This window comes from Tachyglossus aculeatus, unplaced genomic scaffold (assembly GCF_015852505.1).
Source record: "Tachyglossus aculeatus isolate mTacAcu1 unplaced genomic scaffold, mTacAcu1.pri scaffold_129_arrow_ctg1, whole genome shotgun sequence".
NCBI lineage: Eukaryota > Metazoa > Chordata > Mammalia > Monotremata > Tachyglossidae > Tachyglossus > Tachyglossus aculeatus.
The window spans coordinates 988,325-1,015,420 of record NW_024044857.1 but is presented as its reverse complement, the minus strand read 5'-3'; the positions used below and the strand labels follow the sequence as shown (position 1 = coordinate 1,015,420).

Below are 27,096 nucleotides of genomic sequence, written 5' to 3'. Positions count from 1 at the left end.
ACTCCCAGACCCGGGCTCCTTCCACTAGGCCAAGGTGTTTTTCAGTTAATCAGTTAATCAGATCAAGAAGACTGGATTTTAGTTTTGCATGGCCTGATGAGTTTTCTGTGATCTTATCATAATTATGGTACTTAATAATTAATAAAAATAATTATGGCATTTGTTAAGCACTTACTATGTCCCAAGCACTGTTCTAAACTCTGGGGTAGATACAAGGTAATCAGGTTGGACACAGTCCCTGTCTCACATGGGGCTCACAGTCTTGCTCCCCATTTTGCAGTTGAGCTAACTAAGACACAGAGAAGTGAAGTGACTTGCCCAAGGTCACACAGCACGTAAGTGGCAAAGCCGAGATTAGAACCCATCACCTTCTGACTCCCAGGCCTGCGCTCTATCCACTGTGCTAGGTACTGTACTTGTATATACTGGGGTATATACAAGTTAGATTGGACACAGTCTATGTTGCACACGGGGCTCACAATCTTAATCCCCATTTTACAGATGAGGTAAAAGACTTCAAGCATATAGTGGGACCAATGATTATGGCAGAACAGTGTCCCTCCTTGGAGAAGCAGCATGGCTTAGTGGATAGAGCATGGGCCTGGGAGTCAGAAGGACCCAGGTTCTAATGCCGGCTCTGCACCTTGTCTGCTATGTGACCTTGGGAATGTCACTTAACTTCTCTGTGCCTCAATTCCCTCATCTGTAAAATGGGGATTAAGACTGTGAGCCCTGTGTAGCCCAGGGACTGTGTCCAACCAGATTATCTTGTATCTACTCCAGTGCTTAGAACAGTGACTGGCACATAGTAAGCACTTAACAAATGCCACAATTATTATTAGTATTATCATTATTATTACTGGCTCTCCCAACATCCAACTAAGTGCTCAACTGCAGAGGCTGAAAGGGAGAAAGGAATATGAACTTGGTGTGAACACATTATTGTATGTCTTTGTGATACAAGGGGAAATGGCTTTCAGAACCAAAAAGCCTGGAGAAGCAACATGACCTAGTGGAAAGAGCACAGGTCTGGAAATCAAAAGACGTGGGTCCTTACTCCAGCTCTGCCACTTTTCTGCTCCGTGACCTTGGGCACAACACTTCAATTCTCTGGGCCTCAATCACCTCATCTGTAAAATGGGGATTAAGTCTCCGAGCCCAGGTGGGACAGAGCACTATTGGATATCTACCTGAGAACTTAGTATTCACTCATTCATTCATTCATACAATCGTATTTATTGAGTGATTACTGTGTGAAGACCACTGTACTAAGCACTTGGGAGAAAACAACAATAAGTAGTCACATTCCCTGCCCTCAACGAGCATATTGTTGAGAGTGGGGGAGACAGACATCAATACAAATAAATGAAATTACAGATGGTGTATGTAAGTGCTGTGGGCCTGGGAGGGGGAACGAGCAAAGCGAGCAAGCCAGGGCAACACAGAAGGGAGTGGGAGATGAGGAAAAGTGGGGTTTAGTCTGGGAGGCCTCTTGGAGGAGATGTGCTTTCAATAAAGTTTTGAAGTGAGGGAGAGTAAACTGTCTCAAATTTGAGGAGGTAGAGCATTCCAAGTCAGAGGCTGGATGTGGACTAGCAGTTTGCAGCGAGATAGGCGAGGTCGAGGCACAGTGAGAAGGTTAGCACTAAAGGAGTGAAGTGTGTGGGCTGGGTTATAGAAGAAAAGAGAGGTGAGGTAGGAGGGGGCAAGGTGATGGAGTATTTTAAAGCCAATGTTGAGGAGTTTTTGTTTGATTCAGAGGTGGATGGGCAACCACTGAAGTTTTTTGAGGAATGGGGTGACATGTCCTGAACATTTTTGTAGAAAAATAATCTGGGCAGCAGAGTGACGTATGGACTGGAATGGGGAGAAACAGGAGTCTGGGAGGTCAACAAGGAGGCTGATGCAGTAATCTAGGTGGGATATGATAAATGATTGTATTAACGTGGTAGTAGTATGGATGGAGAAGAAAGGGTGGATTTTAAGGATGTTGCAAGGTAGAACTGACAGGATTTAGTGACGGATTGAATATGTGGGTTGAATGAGAGAAAGGAGTCAAGGATAACCCCAAAGCTTTGAGCTTGTGAGACAGAAAGAATGGTGGTGCCATCTACAGTGATGGGAAAGTCAGCTGGAGGACAGAGTTTGGGTGGGAACATAAGGAACTATGTATGTTTTGAACGTATTAAGTTTGAGGTGATAGGAGGACATCCAAGTAGAGATGTCTTGAAGGCAGGAAGAGATACAAGACAGGAGAGAGGGAGAGAGATCAGAGCTGGAGATGTAGATTTGGGTTTCATCCACATAGAGGTGGAAGTTGAAGCCATGGAAGTGAATGAGGTCTCCAAGGGAGTGGGTGTATATGGAGAATAGAAGGGGAAACAGAAATGAACCTTGAGGGACCCCCACAGTTAGGGGGTGGAAGGCAGAGGAGGAGCCCACAGGGGAAACTGAGAATGAATGGCCAGAGAGATAAGAGGAGAACCAGAAGAACCAGGAGAGGACAGAGTCAGTGAAGCCACCAAGGTTGAAAAACATTTCCAGTAGAAGGGGGAGGTCCACAGTGTCTAAAGCAGCTAAGAGGTCGAGGAGGAGTAGGTTGCATTAGAGGTCATTGGATTTGGCATGAAGGAGATCATTGGTGTCCTTTGAGAGGGTGGTTTATTTTATTCATTCATTCAATCACATTTTTTGAGCGCTTACTGTGTGTAGAGCACTGTACTAAGCGCTTGGAAAGTACGATTCAGCAACATATAAGGTTTCTGTGGAGTGAAGGAGATGGAGGCCAGATTGGAACCAGTCCAGTAAGGCCGCTGCTGAGCCAGGAGGCGGCCTCCATCTTCCCTTTGCTCATGACGACATCACAGAGCAGGGGGCGGCAGATGGCGGAAATCTCCAGCAGCTACCAATCAACCTGCGCATCAGGCAGAAACTCCTCACCCTCGGCTTCAAGGCTCTCCATCACCACGCCCCCTCCTACCTCACCTTCCTTCTCTCCTTCTACAGCCCAGCCCGCACCCTCCACTCCTCTGCCGCTAATTTCCTCACTGTGCCTCGTTCTCACCTGTCCCGCGGTCGACCCCCGGCCCACGTCATCCTCCTGGCCTGGAATGCCCTCTCCCAACATCCGCCAAGCTAGCTCTCTTCCTCCCTTCAAGGCCCTACTGAGAGCTCACCTCCTCCAGGAGGCCTTCCCAGACTGAGCCCCCTCCTTTCTCTCCCTCTCCTCCCCCTCTCCACCCCCCCGCCTTACCTCCTTCCCTTCCCCACAGCTCCTGTATATATTTATATATGTTTGTACGTATTTATTACTTTATTTATTTATTTTACTTGTACATATCTATTCTATTTATTTTATTTTGTTAATATGTTTTGTTTTGTTCTCTGTCTCCCCCTTCTAGACTGTGAGCCCACTGTTGGGTAGGGACCATCTCTATATGTTGCCAACTTGTACTTCCCAAGCGCTTAGTACAGTGCTCTGCACACAGTAAGCACTCAATAAATATGATTGATTGATTGATGGAGGCCTAGCGGTCATAGGACATCGCAGTGAGGACGCCCATCTCGGCAGACTCCAGGGAGCTGAAGAACACTTGAAGAACACAGTCTGGGAAACGAGTGTCACACCTGTGGGCCGGGTAATTGAAGATGGATTTGGGGACGTTGATGGAGATGTAGCAGACATCTATGAAGGAGAGGTTCCTGAGGAAGAAGTACATGGGGGTGTGGAGGCGCCAGTAGAGGGTGGTGATGTACAACGATGAGGCAATTCCTCATCAGAGCCACCAGGTAGACCAGGAGGAAGAGCGCGACGTGGATCAGCTGCAGCTCCTGCACCTCTGAGAAACCCAGGAGCAGAAATCTGGTTACACGTGTACAATTGGCCATTCCTGTCCTGTGGTGCCCTGAGCTTCTTGAAGGTGTGTGTGTGGGGGGGGGGGGGGGGGGGGGGATAGAGAATGGAGATTTAGAAGAAAGGAGTTCCAAATGCTACTTGGTCTCCAAACCACTGAAGACTGTAGAATGTAAGCTCCTTGTGGACAGGGAATGTGTCTACCACCTTCGTTACAGTGTACTCTCCCAAGGGTTTAGTACAGTGCTCCAGACACAGTAAGTGCTCAAAAAATACCATTTATTGATGGGTTAATTGATTAATGCCTGTCTCCCTCTGTAGACTAAAAGCTCATTATCGGCAGGAAACAAGTCTATCAACTCTGTTTTATCGTACTTCCTCAAGTGCTTAGAACATTGCTCCGCACATAGTAAGGACTCAATAAATGCAGTTGATTGAGAGCTGACATAGTGATTCACATCCGACACAGTAATCTCTGCTATATTGTATTCTTCTAAGCACTAAGTACAGTGCTTTGCCCAAAGTAAATGTTCAATAAATAAAATTGATTGATTGATTGATAATAAGAGTAAAGGTATCTTAGTGCCCTCTGGGTGCAATTGCCCGTAAACAAGCAGCATGACCTAGTGGAACAAGCCCGGACCTGGGAGTCAGAAAGACCTGGGTTCTAATCCCAGCTCCACCACTAGTCTGCTGTGTGACCTTGGGTGAGTTACTTCACTTCTCTGTGCCTCAGCTCTCATCTGTAAAGTGGGGATTGTGACCGTGAGACCCATGTGGTACAGGAACTCTATCACAATAATAATAAAAATAATAATAATAGTATTTGTTAAGTATTTACTATGTGCCAAACACTGTTCTAAGCGCTGGGGCAGATACAAGGTAATCAGATTGTCTCAGGTGGGGCTCACAGCCTTCATCCCAATTTAACAGATGAGGTAACTGAGGCACAGAGAGGTTCAGTGACTTGCTGACAAGTGGCAGAGGTGGAATTAGGCTCCATAACCTCTGACTCCCAAGCCTGGACTCTTTCCACTAAACGATGCTGATTACCTTATTATCTACCCTAGCACCTAGAACATTGCTTTTATTACTGGCTCTCCCAATGTCCAGCCAGGAGCATGACTGAACAGGGATGGCCAGTAGGGCTGACAGGTCAGTTAAACATGACTTGGAGTAAGTAACTTCCCACTCTAGCTAGGAAAGCAGTTCCTAGCCAAGGTCCTTAGCCAAGTCCCTAGCCAAGGCTACATGGTACCAAGAGGCATTGGTTGAATCAGTCAGAGCCTTAGGGTAGCCATTTGTCCAGTTTTATATTAGACAGTCTGACTACTTGCTGTTCTGTCTACCTGCTTGTAGGTGGCATCATGCCGGGTATTTTATTTTTGGTTCAGAACTTCCTTTCTCCCCAGCTGCTCTTCCTTGGCTCAAACGAAAGTTGTTCCTGGGTTTAGAGAGGCCTGGAAAGCGAAGGCAAAGATCAAGCTTATCTGCTGTGTGACCTAAGGGCAAGTCACTTCACTTCTCTGTGCCTCAATTACCACATCTGTAAAATGGGGAATAAAAGTGTGAGCCCTAACGTGGGACAGGAACTGTGTCCAAACCGATTATCTCATGTCTACCCCAGCGCTTACTACAGTGTCTGGTACTTAACAAATACCACAATTATTAATGGAAGGGGTTCTGAGCCCTTCAAGGGACCCGCCCTAAGTTTGGACAGATGCAGGGGAACCTTTGCAAAATGTTACTTATGACACAGACTGTAAGCTTGTTGTGGTCAGGGAATGTGTCTCATATTGTATTCTCCCAAACACTTAATACAGTGCTCTGCACACAGTAAGTGCTCAATAAATACGATTGATGGAATTATGCCATGCTCCCATTGAAATGCCTACTAAGTCATGGGTACCTTGGTGGCCAGAATCTGCAAGCACAGGCCACAACCAACATACTGGGACAGGACTCTCATTCATTCATTCATTCATTCAATCGTATTTATTGAGTGCTTACTGTGTGCAGAGCACTGTACTAAGCGCTTTGGAAGTAAAAGTCGGCAACATATAGAGACGATCCCTACCCAACAACGGGCTCACAGTCTAGAACGAGGAGACAGACAACAAAACAAAACATGTGAACAGGTGTCATGTCATTAGAACAAATAGAATTAAAGCTAAATGAACATCATTAACAAAATAAATAGAATAGTACATATGTACAAGTAAAATAAATAGGGTAATAAATCTATACAAACACATATACAGGTGCTGTGGGGAGAGGAAGGAGGTAGGGTGGGGGGATGGGGAGGAGGAGAGGAAAAAGTGGGCTCAGTCTGGAAAGGCCTTTTGGAGGAAGTGAGCTCTCAGTAGGGCTTTGAAGGGTGGAAGAGAGCTAGCTTGGCAGATGTGTGGAGGGAGGGCATTCCAGGCCAGGGGGAGGACGTGGCCCGGGGGGTCTATGGTGGGACAGGCGAGAACGAGGTACAGTGAGGAGGTTAGTGGCAGAGGAGCGGAGGGTGCGGGCTGGGCTGTAGAGGAGAGAAGGGAGGTTTGGTAGGAAGGGGCGTGGTGATGGAGAGCATTGAAGCCGAGAGTGAGAAGTTTTTGCTTGATTTGTAGGTTGACAGGCAGCCACTGAAGATTTTTGAGAAGGGGAGTAACATGCCCAGAGCGTTTCTGCACAAAGATGATCCGGGCAGCAGCGTGAAGTGTTGACTGAAGTGGGGAGAGATCAAAGAGGAGACTGATGCAGTAATCCAGTCGGGACAAGATGAGAGATTGAACCAGCAAGGCAGCGGTTTGGATGGAGAGGAAAGGGTGGATTTGGCAATGTGGCGTAGGTGAGACCGGCAGGTTTCGGTGATGGATTGGATGTGAGAACGAGAACGAGATGTGAACGAGAGAGCGGAGTCGAGGATGACACCAAGGTTGCGGGCTTGTGAGACGGTAGTGCTGTCTACAGTGACAGAAAAGTCAGGGAGCAGACAGGGTTTGGGAGGGAAGATAAGGAGTTCAGTCTTGGACATATTGAGTTTTAGATGGCGGGCAGACATCCAGATGGAGATGTCCTGAAGGCAGGAGGAGATATGAGCCTGAAGGGAGGGAGAGAGAGCAGGGGCAGAGATGTAGATTTGGGTGTCATCAGCGTAGAGATGATAGTTGAAGCCGTGGGAGCGAATGAGTTCACCAGGGGAGTGAATGTAGATAGAGAACAGAAGGGAACCAAGAACTGACCCTTGAGGTACCCCTACAGTAAGGGGATGGGAGGGGGAGGAGGAGCCCGCAAGGGAGACTGAGAATGAGACTGAGATAAGAGGAGAACCAGGAGAGGATGGAGTCTGTGAAGCCAAGGTTGGATAGCGTGTTGAGGAGAAAGGGGTGGTCCACAGTGTCGAAGGCAGCTGAGAGGTCGAGGAGGATTAGGATAGAGTAGGAGCCGTTGGATTTGGGAAGAAGGAGGTCATTGGTGACCTTTGAGAGGGCAGTTTCTGTGGAGTGTAGGGGGCGGAAGCCAGATTAGAGGTGGTCAAGGAGAGAGTTGGCATTGAGGAATTCGAGGCAGTGGGTGTAGACGACTCGTTCTAGGAGTTTGGAAAGGAATGGTAGGAGGGAGATAGGGCGATAACTAGAAGAGGAGGTGGGGTCAAGAGAAGGTTTTTTTTAGGATGGGGGAGACGTGGGCATGACTGAAGGCAGAGGGGAAGAAACCAGTGGAGAGTGAGCGGTTGAAAATGGGAGTTAAGGAGTGGAGGAGAGTAGGGGCAAGAGATTTCATAAAATGAGAGGGAATGGGGTCCGAAGCACAGGTGGATTGAGTAGCACTTGAGAGGAGGGAGGAGATCTCATCTGAAGATACTGCTGGAACGGATGGGAGAGTAGAGGAGGGGGTTGAGAGTCGGGGGGTTGGATAAGGGGGAGGAGTGACTTTGGGGAGCTCAGACCTGATGGAGTTAATTTTACTAATGAAGTAGGAGGCCAGATCTTTGGGGGTGAGGGATGGAGGAGGGGGAGGAACATGGGGCCTGAGAAGGGAGTTAAATGTATGGAATTGCTGACAGGGATGATGGGCATGGGTGTCAATAAGGGAGGAGAAATAGTTTTGCCTGGCAGAGGAGAGGACAGAGTTAAGGCAGGAAAGAATAAACCTGAAGTGAGCAAGGTTGGCTTGGTGTTTTGACTTTCGACAGCAGCGTTCATCAGCTCGAGCATAAGAGCTAGGGAGGCAGACAGTGGCAGTGATCCAAGGCCGTGGGTTAGTGGTAAGAGAGCGGTGAAGGGAAAGGGGAACGAGCGAGTTGAATTTAGTTGAGAGGGTAGAGTTGAGAGCAGTAATCTGGTCATCAAGATTGGATAGAGAAGAAAGGGAGGCGATGTGGGGTGTTTTGCACTGAGAAAGATGGATGGGGTCGAGAGAGTGGAGGTCTCTGTGAGGTAGTAATATAGATTTCCAGGGGAGAGGAGTGTTAGTGAGGAGGCAGGTGAAAAGGTTATGATCAGAGAGAGGGATTTCAGAGTTGGTGAAGGTGGAGATAGTGCAGCAGTAGAAGATGATGAGGTCGAGGGTGTGACCAAGTTGGTGAGTGGGCGAGGTGAACTGGAATTCCAGAGTCTGTGGGCCTTATTGGACCACCAAAGTAGAGACTAATTCGTTTAGAGCTCAGGTCTGGGAGTCAGAAGGATCTTGGTTCTAATCTTGTCTCTGCCACTTGTCTGCTGTGTGACCTTGGGCATCTCACTTCACTTCTTTGTGCCTCACGTACCTCACCCGTAAAATGGGGACAATAGTGTGAGCCCCCTGTGGGACAGGAACTGTTCCAACCTGATTAATCTGTATCTACTCCGGCAGTTAGAACAGGGTGTGGCACCTAGTAAAAGCTTAACAAGAACTATATTTATTATTATTATTGTTATTACTACTTTCCCAGAAATGTTTCATCATTTATTTTCTGGTATTTGTTAAGCACTTACTACGTGTCAAGCATTGTTCTAAGTGTAGGATAGATACAAGTTAATCAGGTCAAACACAGTCCCTGTCCCACGTGGGGCTCACAGTCTAAGTAGGAGAGAGAATGGGTATTGAATCCCCTTTTGGCAGATGAAGAAACAGAGGCACAGGAGAGTTAAGTGACTTGCCCAAGGTCACCCAGCAGACAAGTGCAGAGCTAGGATTAGAACCATTGTCCTCTGACTCCCAGGCCTGTGCTCTTTCCAAACTATCAATCAATGGTATCTACTGAGTGCTTACTATTTGCAGAGCACTGTACTCAATGCTTGGGAGAGTACAACAGAATGTAACAGTCTTGGGTTCTAATCCTGGCTTCACCACTTCCTTTCTATGTGACCTTGGCTAAGCCATTTCACTTCTCCGTGCCTCAGTTACCTCATGTGTAAAAGGAGGATTAAGATGGTGAGCCCCATGTGGGACAGGAACTGTGTCCAACCCAATTTGCTTGTATCCACCCCAGATATTAGCACAGTGCCTAGCACATACTAAGCACTTAAAAAAATCACAATAATTATTATCATTATTATTATTAACATTATTAATAATAATTATCAGTCATGTTCTCTGCCCATAATGAGCTTACAGTCTAGAGTCAAGCTAACAGTCTACAGTAGTCCACTAGTTCATTCATTCATTCAATCATATTTATTGAGCACTTACTGTGTGTACTAGGCACTTGGAAAGTACAAGCCGGCAAGATATAGAGACGGTCCCTACCCAACAACGGGCTCACAGTCTAGAACGGGGAGACAGACAACAAGACAAAACATGTAGACAGGTGTCAAACTGTCAGAATAAATAGAATTACAGCCATATGCACAGCATTAATAGAATGAATAGCGTAGTAAATATGTACAAGGAAAATAGAGTAATAAATCTGTACAAATATATACAAGTGCTGTGGGGAGGGGAAGGAGGTAGGGAAGGGGGGCGATGGGAAGGAGGAGAGGAAAAACAGGGCTCAGTCCTGGAGGAGGTGAGATTCTCCATATCCATATCCTCCATATCCAGCAGATATGGAGTGGCAAATAGGCATCCAAACAGCAGCAAGCTCTGGAAATAGAGGGGCAAGTGAACATCCCAGAAGTAGCAAGCAGAGAAAACGGAGGGGCAAATGGGCATCCAACAGCAGGAAGTAGAGGAAATGGAGGAGCAAATGTGCATCTAAGCAGCAGGAAGTAGAGGAAATGGAGGGGCAAGTGGGCATCCAAAATGTGTCAGCTGTTTTTCCTATGGGCTGGGAGGAGTTGGGTTCTGGGCACTTGGCTGCCCTTGTTAATTCCTTAGGGACCACAGATCAGATCTTTCCCACCCTGGATCTCCATGGTCCGGGACCACTTCTCAAACCAGAATCTTGAAGGGAGAGGCTCTAAACCAGGGTCTTCAAGAATAGACTTGAGTCACTAGCTTCCTCCTGACTCTCAGGTGGGACCCCTCCCAGGATACAGGACCAGCCTCGAGAGTCTTCCCCAGATATTAAGCTGTAAACTCATTGTGTCTACCAACTCAGTTATATTGTACTTTCATTCATTTCATTCAATTGTATTTATTGAGTGCCTACTGTGTGCAGACCACTGCACTAAGTGCTTGGGAGAGTACAATATGAACTTGTATCTACCGCAGCACTTAGAACACTGCCTGGCACATACTAAGCACTTAACAAATACTATCATCATCATCTTTACAACAGTAAGCAGACATACTCCCTGCCCACAACGAGCTTAGTACAGTGCTCTGCACACAGTAAGCACTCAATAAATATGATTGATTGATACTATCAATCAGTGTTTTCAATCAATTTCCTTTGTCAATGGTATTTGTTAACTATGACTGCAACTCAGCATGGCTTAATGGAAAGAGCACGGGTTTCAGAGTCAAAGGTCATGGGTTCTAATCCCAGCTCTGCTGCTTATCAGTTGTGTGACTTTGGGCAAGTCACTTAACTTCTCTGTGTCTCAGTTACCTCATCTGTAAAATGGGGATTAAGACTATGAGCCCCATGTGAAACAACCTGATGACCTTGTACCTACCCCAGAACTTGGAACACTGCCTGGCACATAGTAAGTGCTTAACAAATATCATCATCATCATTACAATATAATAATACGCAGGCATATTCCCTGCCCACAACGAGTTTAGCACAGTACTCTGCACACAATGAACACTCAACAAATATGATTGATAGAATCAATCAGGATTTTCAATCAATTCTTTTTTAATGGTATTTGTTAACTGTGACTACTACTACTACTACTAATGATAATTATGGCTATTGTTAATCATTTACCATATTCCAGGCACTGTAATAAGCCCTGGGGTAGATGCAAACTAATTGGATTGGACACAGTCCCTGTCCCATATGGAGCTCAAAGCCTTAATCCACATTTTACAGATGAGGCAACTGAGGCACAGAGAAGTAAAGTGACTTGCACAAGGTCACACACAGTAGACAAGTGGCAGAGCCAGGATTAAAACCCAGATTTTCTCAGTCCCAGGCCCATGCTCTTTCCACTAGGCCACACACCTCCTCAAACATTTTCAATCAGTCAATCATTCAATGATATTTATTGAGTGTTTGCAGACCACTGTACTAAGCATTTGGGAAAATACAATACAACAGAGTTGTATGTAAGTTGCATGTATTGTATGTAAGAGCCTCAAGAATCTTACAGGCAAGAGGGTCTTTTCTGTGTATTCCTGTCCAATTTTGGGGTCTTCAAGGAATCCCCACTATCTATCTTGTCATGCATATGATCACAAGGATTGACCAAGGACAATTCACAATGATCGAGTCATTCACACAGCCAACTCCATTGAAGACCATCCACAAGGGCTTAGAAAAAGGGGGACGTGGTATGGCAAAGCTGAGGAGGAGACTGTCTCAGATCATTTTCGATCTGCAGACAAGTTTACTCACTGCTGCCTTCACGTCCTGGCTCCTCAGGCTGTAGATGAGGGGGTTCAGGGTGGAAGGCACTGTGGTGTAGAAAAGGGATGCTACCAGGTCCAGAATGGATGGGGTCTTGGCGATGGAGGTGGAATATTCTAATAGGGCTGGGGAGACAAATAAAGTCACGACGGCGAGGTGGGGCAGGCAGGTGGAGAAGGCTTTGGCCCAGCTGCTGCGAAACGCATCCTCAGCACAGCCGAGATGTGCATATAAGATAGAGTTATGGAGGCAAAGCACCCCTACCCTATAAGCATGTTAAAAGCAATGACTTTCAGCTCACTGTGGAAACCCCTGGGGCAGGAGAGTCTCAGGAGCAGAGGGATGTCACACAAGAATTGATTAATCACTTTGGACCCACAGAAGGGCTTGGAGAAGGTGCAGATGTGTGCAGGAGTCCATTGAGAGCCCCTCTGAGCCAGGAGGCAACGGCCATCTTCCCACAAGCCTTTGGATGCATAATAATGTCATAGCTCAGTGGGCAGCAAATGGCCACGTAGCAGTCGTGGGACATTGCCGTGAGGAAGGCCATTTCAGAACTGCCAGCAAATCCAAAGAAAAACAGCTGGAAGATGCAGTCCGGGAAAGAGATGGACCTGTTGTTGGTCAGGGAGTTGAGGATGGACTTGGGGACAATGGTGGAGATGAAGCACATGGGGGTGTGGAGGCTCCGGTCAAGGGCGGTGACAGCAACAATGAGGAGATTCCCCGTCAGGGCCGCCAGGTAGAGTAGGAGGAACAGAGCAGCGTGGAACAGCTGCAGTTCCCAGACCTCTGAGAATCCCAGAAGGAGGAATTCTGTCACCACGGTATTACCCATGCTTTTAAGGTGATGTTGTCTTTTCCTGGAGGAGGGAGGAGAATCCAGATATCAGTAGGAAAGAGCACAGACTTGGGAGTCGGAGGACCTGGGTTCTATTCCTGTAGCCGCCCGTTGCTTGAAGTCTCTGGGCCTCAATTTCCTCATCTTCAAAATGGGGATCTGATAGTTCTTCTCCCTCACCCTAAGTCTGTGAACCCCATGTGGGTTGGAGACTGTCTGACCTAATTATCTTGTATTTATCCAAAGGCTTAATATAGTCTTTGACCCATTATAAAAACTTAACAAATACCACAATTATTATTTATTACAATTAGGAGATGAGTATATCATATGAAACAGATGTTCCTGATGACCCTTCTGCTGACCACCTTCTATTACTCCTGAACTCCGCTGACTTCCTGCTCCACCCCACCTCCCCCACTCACCAACCTGCACAGACACTCGATTTCATCATCACTAACCGCTGCACAATCTCTGCCCTCACCTACTCTCAAATCCCTCTATGTGACCACAACCTCTTCACTTGCCTCCTCTCCCACACTCCTCTTCCCCATAAATCTGTGTTATTCCCCCACAGAGACCTCTGATATTTTGACCTCATCCAATTTTCTCAACTCATCATGCCCCACCTAGCCTTCATGACCCAACACTACCCTCCCTTTATGACCAGAAAAGCAGCGTGGCTCAATGGAAAGAACCCGGGCTTGGGAGTCAAAGGTCATGGGTTCTAATCCCGGCTCAGCCGCTTGTCAGCTGTGTGACTGTGGGTAAGTCACTTAACTTCTCTGTGAATCACTTACCTCATCTGTAAAATGGGGATGAAGACTGTAAGTCCCGCGTGGGACAATTTTATCACTTTGTTTCTGACCCAGGACTTAAAGCAGTGCTTTGCACATCGTAAGCACTTAACAAATGCCATTATTATCATTATTATCATTATTAAATAGACACTCTCAACACCACCCTCTCTGTGGAACTCAGCTCACTTGCTCCCCTATCCCTTTGTTGATCTAACCCAGAACCCTGGATCACCTGCCCAATACACCTCGTTCGCTCTTGTGCTCAAACCGCTGCTGGTGGAAATCTAAATATTAGGTCAACGTGGCCCATTTCAAGTTAACCCTTGCATGCTTTAACTCTGCCCTCTCCTCTGCCTCGCATAATTATTTCTCCACGCTTATTGGCATTCTTGCTCATCATCCTCTCCTGTTGTTCCAGACATTTAACACCATCCTCAAGCCCCCTGTCCTTCCTCCTCGCCCATCCCTTTCCCCTAGAGACCTGGCCACCTACTTTATTTATAAAATTGACACTGTCAGATGTGAGCTCCCTAAAATCTCCCCTGACCCTCTTCAGTCCCTCCCCTTTCCGGCCCCCTCTTCAATTTTCCCATGCTTCCCAGCAGTATCTCTAGTATACCTCATCTAGCTTCTCTTGTATTAAGACCCAGACCACACACTTCACTCCTCTCGTGCTAAACTTCTTCAACTTTCCCATCCTTCCCAGCAGTATTTCTAGAGGAGATCTCCTACCTCCTCTCAGAAGGTACCCCCTCCACCTGCGCATCCAACTGCATTCCTTCATACCTTATCAAAACTCTTGCCCCCTCACTTCTTCCCTAAAAGCCATCTTCAACAGTTCGCTCTCCATTGGCTTCTTCCCCACTGCTTTCAAACATGCCCATGTATCCCCAGTCCTAAAAAACCCTTCCTTGACTCCACGGCTCCGTCCAGTTATTTCCCCATCTCCCTCATACCATTTCTCTCCAAACCTCTTGAGTGAGTAATTTACACCCGCTGTCTCAAATTCCTCTCCTCCAGTTCTTTCCTTGACCCTCTCCAATCTGTCTTCTGCACCATACACTACACAGGAATCGTCCTCTCAAAGGTCAACAATGATCTTCGTCTTTCCAAATCCAATGGCCTCTACTCTATCCTAATCCTCCTAGACCTCTCATACATCTTCGACAGAGTGGACTACTCCCTTCTCCTGGAAACGTTATCCAACCTTGACTTCACCGAGTGTGTCCTCTCCTGGTTCTCCTGTTATCTCTCCGTTCTTTCATTCTCAATCTCTTTTATGGACTCCTCCTCTGCGTCCCACCCCCTAACTGTGGAGGTCCCTCAAGGTTCAGTTCTAGGTCCCGCTCTATTTTCCATCCACACCCACTCCCTTGGAGAATTCATTCACACCCATGGCTTCAACTACCACCTCTATGTGGATGATACCCAAATCTACATCTCCAGTCCTCATTTCTCTCCCTCTCTGCAGTCTCATATTTCATCTTGCCTTCAAGACATCTCTACTTGGATGTCCTCCCATCACCTCCCATAACATGTCCAAAGTGGAACTCCTTATCGTCCCACCCAAACCTTGTCCTCCCCCTGACTTTCCCATCCCTGTAGAGAGCACCACCATCCTTCCTATCTCAGGGATATCCTTGGGGTATCCTAGGCGTTGTCCTTGACTCCTCTCTCACATTCAACACACATATTCAATCCATCACTAAATCCTGTCGGTCCCACTTTCATGACATTGCTAAAATCCACCCTTTCCTCTCCACCCAAACTGCTACCACCGTAATACAATCACTCATCCTATGTTGCCTGGATTACTGAATCAGCCTTCTTGTTGACCTCCCAGCCTCCTGCCTCTCCCCACTCCAGTCCATATTTCACTCTGCTGCCTGGATCATTTTTCTACAAAAGCATTCAAGACATGTCACCCGCTCCTCAAAAATCTTCAAAGGTTGCTCATCCAACTCCACATCCGTTGCTCCCCGGGGTTTCGGGGGCAACTCTCGGGTTCTTACCCTCTCCGGGTCTTCGGACGTCTCCGGACGCAGGCCACGCATTCACACCAGGAAGAGTCAGCCAGAGGTCCAAAGCTTGGTTGCCGTTTATTTGCTATCAGCGATTACATAGTTAATAAAGAGAGAGAGAACGAGAGAGAGAGAGAAAGAGAGGGAGAGAGAGCACCTGTGTATATCCCCCCTTGTCTTGTTCGTCTCTTATACCCCCCCGTTGCCCGGGGGCAGGATTTTCTCAGGCCATGTAGCACACTCACTCGCCACCCTCCAGCCACTAGCCTAGCAACAGCTCTGTCCATCACGAAGCGTTTGCTCTGGCTGGCCCCCAGCCACCCGTTGCCAACCATCGCTTGCTGCGGATATGGCCTTGAGGTTGCCTCCGAGCTTTGCAGGTGCAAGCTTGTTTTTCTTGCCCTGGTCCCTTTATCTCCTGTTGTTGAGTCTGTTTGGCCTTGAGCCGTTGGGTACGGTTTGTGTGCACATACTCCCTGTCTCGGCGCCTTCCCACGCTCCCCACGTGTCCCCCTCCCGTTATGGTGGGGACCGCTAAGGGCGTCCACGCAATGGGAGCATCTCGACCTTAAGCTCGCGGACCACCCAGGCAACAATGGAGCAAAAGAGACGTAGGAGGCACGGGAGGCACATGAGCAAAAGCAAAACCCCCCCAGTGGCGGCAAGGATCGAGACCAGCCAAGGGGCCAATCCCCCTGGCGTCACATGTTTGATCCAATCCCAAAGTTCCTCCACCGCATCCTCCCCGCGGCCTAGGTCGTCCCAAGCCTTGGGGAAGCGCAGTGACTGGGCGTTGAGCTCGTCAATAAGGTGGCACAGTTCCTGTAACTCGCCGGACACGTTGGCAGCCAGGAAAAGTCCCTCCAGGTGTTTCTTTACTCCGTCCCAGGAGGCAGGGAACGAAGAGTTGGTGGCGTTGCAGCGGAGTGGAAGCACGCAGACATGCCGATACCGGTAGTCGCATTTCACCACCTGCCGTAGGGACAGGAGGCGAACCTCGTCGCCGAGCGTCTCGATCACATACTCAAGGCTGATCAGCTCCTGCTGCAGGGAAGCGTCCAGGTGACGCTGAACCCCCCACGCCAGTTGGGTGGAGTGCATGAAGGCCGAGAGCTGAGACGCGAGGAAACCAGTCCGATCGTACAGATTCAGGATTTGCCGTTCCTGGAAGGTGGAAAACGCGAGGTTCGCGATACCCAGCATGGCCTCAAATAATTCCCTGCGGGTGCGCAAGCCGTGCAAGCGGGTCGCTAGGGTGTGCCATCGATGGTCGGAGGCCTGGGAAAACCAAGGGTCAGCGGACTTAACGGGTATAAGGGTGTAGCGGGGCCGCCGGACCAGCCAAACAGCGTAATCTGCCGCACCCTCCGCGGTCATGGGTCGTGCCCGAGACATAAGGACGCACTGTGAGGAACCCGTGGTGGACAAGGAAAAGTCGCCATAAGCTGACCGGGAGGCAGTAAGGTTCCAGCTGGTGATTTTTTGGAATCATGTTAGGGGAGGGCAATCTGGGTTGTAGGGGTCCCATTGGCACAATGAGTGCATTGATTTTTCTTAAATCCATGAGGAAGCGCCACTTCCCCGCGGCTTTCTTTTTTATAACGAATACGGGGGCGTTCCAGGGGCTGAACGATTCCTCTAGGTGCCCCTGTGCAAATTGGTGCGCAACTGGTTCCCTCAGCGCCTGCAGCTTGTCCTTGGTCAGGGGCCACTGGTCCACCCATACCGGTGGGTGTGGAATCCATACCAGTGGGGGTGTTGACAAGCCCCGGAACCCAGTGGCCCCACCTAAAAAGGATCAGCTTCATCTATAAGGTGGGCTCCCAGCCCCTGCAGCACATCTCTACCCCACAGATTCATACGGAGCCCTTGAACGCACAGCGGGACGAACGCACCTTGCCGTCCCCGGCATGACCAAATCAACGAACGGCCCACCTCTCTTGCGGCTTGCAGTCCCCCCACGCCTTGCACCCCCATCGAGTGGTTTGCTAGGGGCCACTCCGCCGCCCAGCAGCAATCCTGAATAACGGAGCGATCGGCCCCGGTGTCCAGGAGCCCTTCAAAGGGCTTTCCCTCAACTAAGAGGGTCCGCCAGGGTTTATCAAGGGTTATTTCTTGTATTATTCCAATGGCTGGGGGCGGGGGATCAGGGGGCGGGGGGTCAAGGGGCATAGCGCGAGCAATGACCATTCCCGATCCCAGGTATATACCATACGGATGATGGTTGGTGAGGGGAATCTTCCCGGGCCCTTCCCCCCATTCGGATGAATGAACGACCCCCGCCGCTCTTGTCCGAAGCCCCACCACTAGGGCCCTCCAGGGGAGGGGCTGTATTGGGACGTTTACAGTGTCCCCAGGTCGGATTCCCACTGGGGCCAGGCATCGGACTTCAGCCCAAGTGGCTCCCGGGACCGAAGCCTCTGGTACTCCTCTATGAGAGAAACCCTTTTCGGGCTCTCTTCCGCGGCTGACACGGGGAACGCGTGATTCGGGGCCCGTGCGGGGCCCCTCCACCCGTTTCCCGACGCCGTTCGGGGTCTCCGCCTCGAGCGGCATTGTTTCGCATAATGCCCGTGCTTCCCGCATTCAAAGCAGGTCACACCCTTTCTCGGCTGTGCTGGGGGGCCACTTTTGTCCTGAGCTCGGCATTGAGCCATCAGGTGTCCCATCCGTCCGCACCGAAAGCACTGTCGCCCCCTTTCCCCGACTCCTGATAATCCTTTCATTATTGCCCCCGCAAGCATCTGCGCCTTGTACTCTTCTCCTCCAACCCCTTCGCATCTTTGCAGGATATCTCCTAATGTGGCCTCTCTGGGCAGCCCTGCCAATGCTTTCCTGCAGGCACTATTTGCGTTCTCTCTGATCATCTGCTTCAATACAATTTCGGCGCCGTCCCGATCCCCTATAATACGGGTGACCGCGGACTGCATGCGTGAAATGAAATCTTGAATCGCCTCGTCCGGGCGCTGTCTGATCTGCGTTAAGGGGGAGCGATGGTCCCCTTTCTCGGGAACCTTTTGCCAGGCAGTTAGGGCAACCCTGGCAATCACCATATACACCTCGGGATCGTAGTTGACCTGCATCTCAGGAGTCTCGAATCGTCCCGTCCCGGTCATAGCTGCAAAAGCCTCGGCGGGGTTCGGGAAACCCCGTCTGCATATTAATTCTTTCGCAGCGATGGTAAACTCAGACATCCATATAAGGCCCTGTCCGGGATCCAAACACCCGCGGGCAAGGGATTTCCAATCATTCGGGGTCAAAACGCTTTCCAGGGACATAGTGTCCAGGAGCTGGCTCACATAAGGGGAGCTGGGACCGTAGGCGGCACACGCCGCCTTCAACTCTTTGAGTTTCGCCCAAGGTATCGGGGCGAAACCTCGTCCCCCGTCTGGTCTTTCTATCACGGGGAATACCTCCCATCCCGTGACGTCCTCTCCCCTCGCCGCCGCCTCTTCCAAAGCCAGCTGTAGGGCTGAAACCGCTCTCGTCCCCTCCCCACTTTTAACGATCGATTTCGTGCTTCCCACATCCATCTGCCTGAACTGTTCCCGCGTATCCCCTATCTCATTCTCAACCTCCGTCTGTGTAGCCTGACCTCTTTCCCGCTCGGCATTGGGCATTTCACTCTGGGTGTAAGGCCCGAGATCAGGATAGATGCGGTGGTAACTCGGGGCCCGTGGGGGAGGTGTCTCCGCCTCGGCCTGACCAGTCTCCTCAGGTTGTCGGCTGTTCTCCCCTTCCTGCCCCGCTTCCGCCTTGTCAGTCTGGCAGGTTGCGTTAAACTTACGAACGAGTCTCTCTGGCCCTTGAAAGGCCGCACGGAGGATACCGTGTATAAGAAAGTCCACGTCCTTTAACTCCCCCGGGTGGGAGTCTTCATAGGCCGTCATCTGTTCCCCAATAACGTCCCATCGCTCCTCCGTGATCCCGGAATCAAGTATCCACGGGGAGGTCATAGTTACCTTCCCTATAAATTCCCTTATTGTTTTCAGCTCAATCTTTACCCCTCTACTTTTCAATATCTTGTAACAGTGCCAGGTGTACAATGCCTTATCTTCTGGCTTATATATGGGCAGCGATCGTACCGTCCCCATCTTCCCGCCTGACCTTTAGCTACCTGGCCTACGGGGCACTCTCCCTGATCTTCCCCTATGGGGGTACCCGAGCCCCACGTTGGGCGCCAGTCGTTGCTCCCCGGGGTTTCGGGGGCAACTCTCGGGTTCTTACCCTCTCCGGGTCTTCGGACGTCTCCGGACGCAGGCCGCGCGTTCACACCAGGAAGAGTCAGCCAGAGGTCCAAAGCTTGGTTGCCGTTTATTTGCTATCAGCGATTACATAGTTAATAAAGAGAGAGAGAACGAGAGAGAGAGAGAAAGAGAGGGAGAGAGAGCACCTGTGTATATCCCCCCTTGTCTTGTTCGTCTCTTATACCCCCCGTTGCCCGGGGGCAGGATTTTCTCAGGCCATGTAGCACACTCACTCGCCACCCTCCAGCCACTAGCCTAGCAACAGCTCTGTCCATCACGAAGCGTTTGCTCTGGCTGGCCCCCAGCCACCCGTTGCCAACCATCGCTTGCTGCGGATATGGCCTTGAGGTTGCCTCCGAGCTTTGCAGGTGCAAGCTTGTTTTTCTTGCCCTGGTCCCTTTATCTCCTGTTGTTGAGTCTGTTTGGCCTTGAGCCGTTGGGTACGGTTTGTGTGCACATACTCCCTGTCTCGGCGCCTTCCCACGCTCCCCACACACATCAAAGAAAAACTCTTCACCATTTTCTTTAAAGCACTCCATAACCTTGCCCCCTCCTACCTCACCTTGCTTCTCTCCTATTACAACCCAGATTACACACTTCACTCCTCTAATGCTAAACTTCTCACTCGGCCTCGAGCTCACCTATCATGCCCCCGACCTCTTGCCTAAGTCCTGCCTCTGACCTGGAATGCCCTGCCTCCTCAAATCCAACTGACAATTACTCTCCCCCACTTCAAAGCCTTATTGAAGGCACATCTCCTCCAAGAGGCCTTCCCTGACTAAGCCCCCCCTTTCCTCTTCTCCCACTCCCTTCGGCGTCACGCTGACGTTCTCCTTTTCTTCTTCCCCACTTCCAGTCCTACAGCACTTATGTACACATCTGTAATTTATTTGTTTGCATTAATGTCTGTCTCCCCCAGCTCTAGACTGTAACTTCTTTGTGAGTAGGGAATGTGTCTGTTTATAGTTGTATTGTAATCTCCCAAACGCATTGTACAGTGTTCTGAGCACATTAAGCACTCAATAAATATGATTGAATCAATTACTATTCGTTAAGCACTTTCTATGTGCCAAGCACTTAACTAAGCGCTGTACAAATCTACATCTCTGCCCCTGCTTTCTCTCCTCCCCCTTCAGGCTCGGGTCTCCTCCTGCCTTCTGGACATCTCCATCTGGATGTCTGCCCGCCATCTAAAACTCAATATGTCCAAGACTGAACTCCTTATCTTCCCTCCCAAACCCTGCCCTCTCCCTGACTTTCCCATCACTGTAGACGGCACTACTATCCTTCCCGTCTCACAAGCCCACAACCTTGGTGTCATCCTCGACTCTGCTCTCTCGTTCAACCCTCACATCCAATCCGTCACCAAAACCTGCCGGTCTCACCTCCGCAACGTCGCCAAGATCCGCCCTTTCCTCTCCATCCAAACCGCTGCCTTGCTGGTTCAATCTCTCATCCTATCCCGACTGGATTACTGCATCAGCCTCCTCTCTGATCTCCCATCCTCCTGTCTCTCCCACTTCAGTCTATACTTCACGCCGCTGCCCAGATCATCTTTGTGCAGAAATGCTCTGGGCATGTTACTCCCCTCCTCAAAAATCTCCAGTGGCTACCAGTCAACCTACGCATCAAGCAAAAACTCCTCACTCTCGTCTTCAAGGATCTCCAAGACCTCGCCCCCTTTTACCTCACCTCCCTTCTTTCCTTCTACAGCCCAGCCTGCACCTGCTACTCTTCTGCAGCTAACCTCCTCATTGTGCCTCGTTCTCACCTGTCCCACCGTCGACGCCCGGCCCAAGTCCTCCCCCCCGGCCTGGAATGCCCTCCCTCCGCACATCCGCCAAGCTAGCTCTCTTCCGCCCTTCAAAGCCCTACTGAGACCTCACCTCCTTCAGGAGGCCTTCCCAGACTGAGCCCCCTCCTTCCTCTCAACCTCTCCATCCCCCCGCCCTACCTCCTTCCCCTCCCCACAGCACCTGTATATATGTTTGTACATATAGATTTATTACTGTATTTATTTTACTTGTACATCAATCAATCAATCAATCGTATTTATTGAGCGCTTACTGTGTGCAGAGCACTGTACTAAGCGCTTGGAAAGTACAAGTCGGCAACACAGAGACAGTCCCTACCCAACAGCGGGCTCACAGTCTAGAAGGGGGAGATAGAGAACAAAACTAAACATACTAACAAAATAAATTAAATAGAATGGAATAGATATGTACAAGTAAGATAAATAAATAAAGAGAGTAATAAATATGTACAAACATATATACATATATACAGGTGCTGTGGGGAAGGGAAGGAGGTAAGAAGGGGGGATGAAGAGGGGGACGAGGGGGAGAGGAAGGAAGGGGCTCAGTCTGGGAAGGCCTCCTGGAGGAGGTGAGCTCTCAGTAGGGCCTTGAAGGGAGGAAGAGAGCTAGCTTGGCGGATGGGCAGAGGGAGGACATTCCAGGCCTGGGGGATGATGTGGGCCAGGGGTCGATGGCGGGACGGGCGAGAACGAGGCACGGTGAGGAGATTAGCGGCAGAGGAGCGGAGGGTGTGGGGTGGGCTGTAGAAGGAGAGAAGGGAGGTGAGGTAGGAGGGGGCGAGGTGATGGAGACCCTTGAAGCCGAGGGTGAGCAGTTACTATTCTATTTATTTTATTTTGTTAATATGCTTTGTTTTGTTGTCTATCTCCCCCTCCTAGACTGTGAGTCCGTTGTTGGGTAGGGACCGTCTCTATATTTTGCCAACTTGTACTTCCCAAGCGCTTAGTACAGTGCTCTGCACATAGTAAGTGCTCAATAAATATTATTGAATGAATGAATGAAGCGCTGGCGTAAATACAAGAAAAGCAGCTCCCACATGGGGCTCACAGTTTAAGTAGGAAAGAGAACAAATATTGAACACCCATTTGCAGATGAGCGAACTGAGGCTCAGAGAAGTTAAGTGACTTGCCTAAGGCCACACAGCAGGCATGTGGTGGAAACAGAATTAGATCCCAGATCTCTGACTCCCAGGGCAGTGTTCTTTCCACTAGACCAAGCTGCTTCTCTATAGGTCATTAACTCAGTTCTCCCCTCTACTTTTCAGGAAGGAACAGTTTACTCTCCTGCCATTGGTGGGAGAAGAAGCTCTCTTTTTCCCCAGAACCCCTCATGTTCTTACCTCCAGTTCCATTTTGGCATAAGTTGGCTTCAGGTTTAGCTAGCCTGGGACTCCTTCCCGTTCATATGCACCAGACCACCACTCTCTCCACCTTCAAAGCCTTAATAAGACTGCATCTCCTCCAAAAGGTCTTCCCCCAAAAAACTCTTTTCCCTGGCTCTCTCTCTCCTCTGCATCACCTATGCACTTGGATCTGTGATGTTTGGGTATTTAATATCTGCCCCACTCCCAACCCCACAACAGCTCAGTGCATATCTTTAAATTATATATTATAAAGTATTTGTTTATATTAATTTCTGTCTCCCCCTCTTGATTGTAAGGTCATTGTGGACAGGGAAAATATCTACCAACTCTATTGTGTTATACTCCCCCAAGTTTTTAGTACAGCATCCTGCACACAGTAAGTGCTCAATAAATACCGTTGATGATGAGGTAGACAAGAGGTCTAGGTGCTCTGGATGTAAAGGAAATGGGGGTGTTAGAGTAATAAAGCAATGATTCATTCATTCATTCAATCATATTTATTGAGAGCTTACTGTGTGCAGAGCACTGTACTAAGCGCTTTGAACGTACAGTTCAACAGCAGAGACAATCCCTGCCCACAACAGCTCACAGTCTAGAAGTGGGAAGAAAGCAATCATAATAGTGGTATTTGTTAAGTACTTCCTATGTACCAACCACTGTACTAAGTGCTGGGGTAGATACGAGATGATCAGGTCCCATATGGGACTCACAGTCTCAGTAGGAGGGAGAACAGGGATTGAATCCCCATTTAGCAGATGAGGTAAGTGAGGCATAGAGAGGTTAAGCAACTTGCCCAGGGTTATACAGCAGGTATGTGGAGGTCCTCTGACTACCAGGCCCTGGTTCTAGCCACTAGGTCACACTGCTCCCACCCAGCTGTTTCCCTCCCTCTCACCCACCAAGACCACTCCCCCTCACCCCCTACCAAGGATTCCTCTGTACCAGCGCAGGTCCTCCGCTTCTCCCTCCCGGCCCCCTCCCTCCTCTTCACCCCGCCCCCACCCCATCCCAGTTCTCCTTTCCCATCGCCACCCCCCTTCCCACTCTCCCCGCCCAGGCCCCCGCCAACTCATCCCAATCCAAACCCTCCCCACCCCTCGCACCCTTCCCCCTCCCTCCCCGCCCTCGACAGCTGCTGCCAAGTGTGGCCTCTGGAACCCCCGCTCCGTTTTAAGTAAGACCCCTTTCATCCTGGACCTTTTCCTTTCCAGTTCTCTACTCCTCCTCGCCCTAACTGAAACATGGCTGTCGCCGGACGACACAGTCTCTTCTGCTGCTCTCTGCAGTGCAGGCCTCTTCTTCTCCCACTCCCCCAGACTCACCGGAAAAGGAGGAGGTGTCGGTTGCCTTCTCGCCCCCCAATGTCGCTTTCGCACTATCCCTCCTCCCCCTCCCCTTTCCTTCCCTTCCTTTGAAGCCCACATTATTCGCCTCTACCACCCCCTCCAGATTCTTGTAGCCGTCATCTACCGCCCTCCCGGCCCCACTTCCAACTTCTTTAACGACTTTGACCCCTTCCTCACATTCCTTCTCTCCTTCTCCATGCCCACTCTGATCCTCGGAGACTTCAATATCCACATGGATATCCCTAACGACTCCTCTGCCGCCCGTCTTCTATCTCTCCTTGACGCTGCCAACCTCTTCCTCCACCCCACCTCGCCCACTCACCAACTTGGTCATACCCTCGACCTCATCATCTCCTACCGCTGCACTGTGTCCACCCTCACCAGCTCTGTGATCCCTCTCTCTGATCATAATCTTCTCACCTGCCTCCTCACTCACACTCCTTTCCCCTGTAAATCCGTATTACTCCCTCACAGAGATCTCCGCTCTCTGGACCCCACCCATCTTTCGGAGCGCCTCACACCCCACCTCGCCGCCCTCTCCTCTCTACCCAGTCTTGATGATCAGATTACTGCTCTCAACTCTACCCTTTCTACTCAGCTAGACTCACTCGCTCCCCTTTCCCTTCGCCGCTCTCGCACCACTAACCCACAGCCCTGGATCACTGCCACTGTCCGCCTCCTTCGCTCTTATGCTCGAGCTGCCGAACGCTGCTGGCGAAAGTCTAAACACCATGCCAACCTCGTTCACTTTAAGTTTATCCTTTCCTGCCTTAACTCAGCCCTCTCTTCTGCCAGGCAAAACTATTTCTCCTCCCTTATTGACACCCATGCCCATCACCCCCGCCAGCTCTTCCGTACATTCAACTCCCTTCTCAGGCCCCCGGTTCCTCCCCCTCCTCCTTCCCTCACCCCCAACGATCTGGCCTCCTACTTCATTCACAAAATTAAATCCATCAGGTCCGACCTCCCCAAAGTCTCTTCCCCCCTTTCTCCATCCCCCCGGCTCTCAACACTCTCTGCTACTCTCCCATCCTTCCCAGCGGTATCCTCAGAGGAACTCTCCTCCCTCCTCTCAAGTGCTACTCCGGCCACCTGTGCTTCTGACCCCATTCCCTCTCATCTTATGAAATCTCTCGCTCCATCCCTTCTCCCCTCCTTAACTTCCATCTTCAACCACTCACTCTCCACTGGTTCCTTCCCCTCTGCCTTCAAACATGCCCATGTCTCTCCCATCCTAAAAAAACCCTCTCTTGACCCCACCTCACCTTCTAGTTATCGTCCCATATCCCTCCTACCATTCCTTTCCAAACTCCTTGAACGAGTTGTCTACACGCGCTACCTAGAATTCCTCAACAACAACTCTCTCCTCGACCCCCTCCAGTCTGGCTTCCGTCCCCTTCATTCCACGGAAACTGCTCTCTCAAAGGTCACCAATGACCTCCTGCTTGCCAAATCCAACGGCTCATATTCTGTCCTAATCCTCCTCGACCTCTCAGCTGCCTTTGACACTGTGGACCACCCCCTTCTCCTCAACACGCTATCTGACCTTGGCTTCACAGACTCCGTCCTCTCCTGGTTCTCCTCTTATCTCTCCGGTCGTTCTTTCTCAGTCTCTTTTGCAGGCTCCTCCTCCCCCTCCCATCCTCTTACTGTGGAGGTTCCCCAAGGTTCAGTGCTTGGTCCCCTTCTGTTCTCAATCTACACTCACTCACTTGGTGACCTCATTCGCTCCCACGGCTTCAACTATCATCTCTACGCTGATGACACCCAGATCTACATCTCTGCCCCTGCTCTCTCCCCCTCCCTCCAGGCTCGCATCTCCTCCCGCCTTCAGGACATCTCCATCTGGATGGCCGCCTGCCACCTAAAGCTCAACATGTGGAAGACTGAGCTCCTTGTCTTCCCTCCCAAACCTTGTCCTCTCCCTGACTTTCCCATCTCTGTTGACGGCACTACCATCCTTCCCGTCTCACAAGCCCGCAACCTTGGTGTCATCCTCGACTCCGCTCTCTCATTCACCCCTCACATCCAAGCCGTCACCAAAACCTGCCGGTCTCAGCTCCGCAACATTGCCAAGATCCGCCCTTTCCTCTCCATCCATACTGCTACCCTGCTCGTTCAAGCTCTCATCCTATCCCGTCTGGACTACTGCACCAGCCTTCTCTCTGATCTCCCATCCTCGTGTCTCTCTCCACTTCAATCCATACTTCATGCTGCTGCCCGGATTATCTTTGTCCAGAAACGCTCTGGGCATATTACTCCCCTCCTCAAAAATCTCCAGTGGCTACCAATCAATCTGCGCATCAGGCAGAAACTCCTCACCCTGGGCTTCAAGGCTCTCCATCACCTCGCCCCCTCCTACCTCACCTCCCTTCTCTCCTTCTACTGCCCAGCCCGCAACCTCCACTCCTCCACCGCTAATCTCCTCACTGTACCTCGTTCTCGCCTGTCCCGCCGTCGACCCCCGGCCCACGTCATCCCCCGGGCCTGGAATGCCCTCCCTCTGCCCATCCGCCAAGCTAGCTCTCTTCCTCCCTTCAAGGCCCTGCTGAGAGCTCACCTCCTCCAGGAGGCCTTCCCAGACTGAGCCCCTTCCCTCCTCTCCCCCATGTCCCCCTCTCCATCCCCCCATCTTACCTCCTTCCCTTCCCCACAGCACCTGTATATATGTATATATGGTTGTACATATTTATTACTCTATTTATTTATTTATTTATTTATTTTACTTGTACATTTCTATCCTATTTATTTTATTTTGTTGGTATGTTTGGTTCTGTTCTCTGTCTCCCCCTTTTAGACTGTGAGCCCACTGTTGGGTAGGGACTGTCTCTATGTGTTGCCAATTTGTACTTCCCAAGTGCTTAGTACAGTGCTCTGC

General features: G+C 50.0%; 1 pseudogene; it reads right to left on the bottom strand.

The window, feature by feature from the left end:
- Window positions 1-11,735: 11,735 nt before the first annotated feature.
- On the bottom strand, window positions 11,736-12,621 carry LOC119922860 (annotated as a pseudogene).
- Window positions 12,622-27,096: the final 14,475 nt, after the last annotated feature.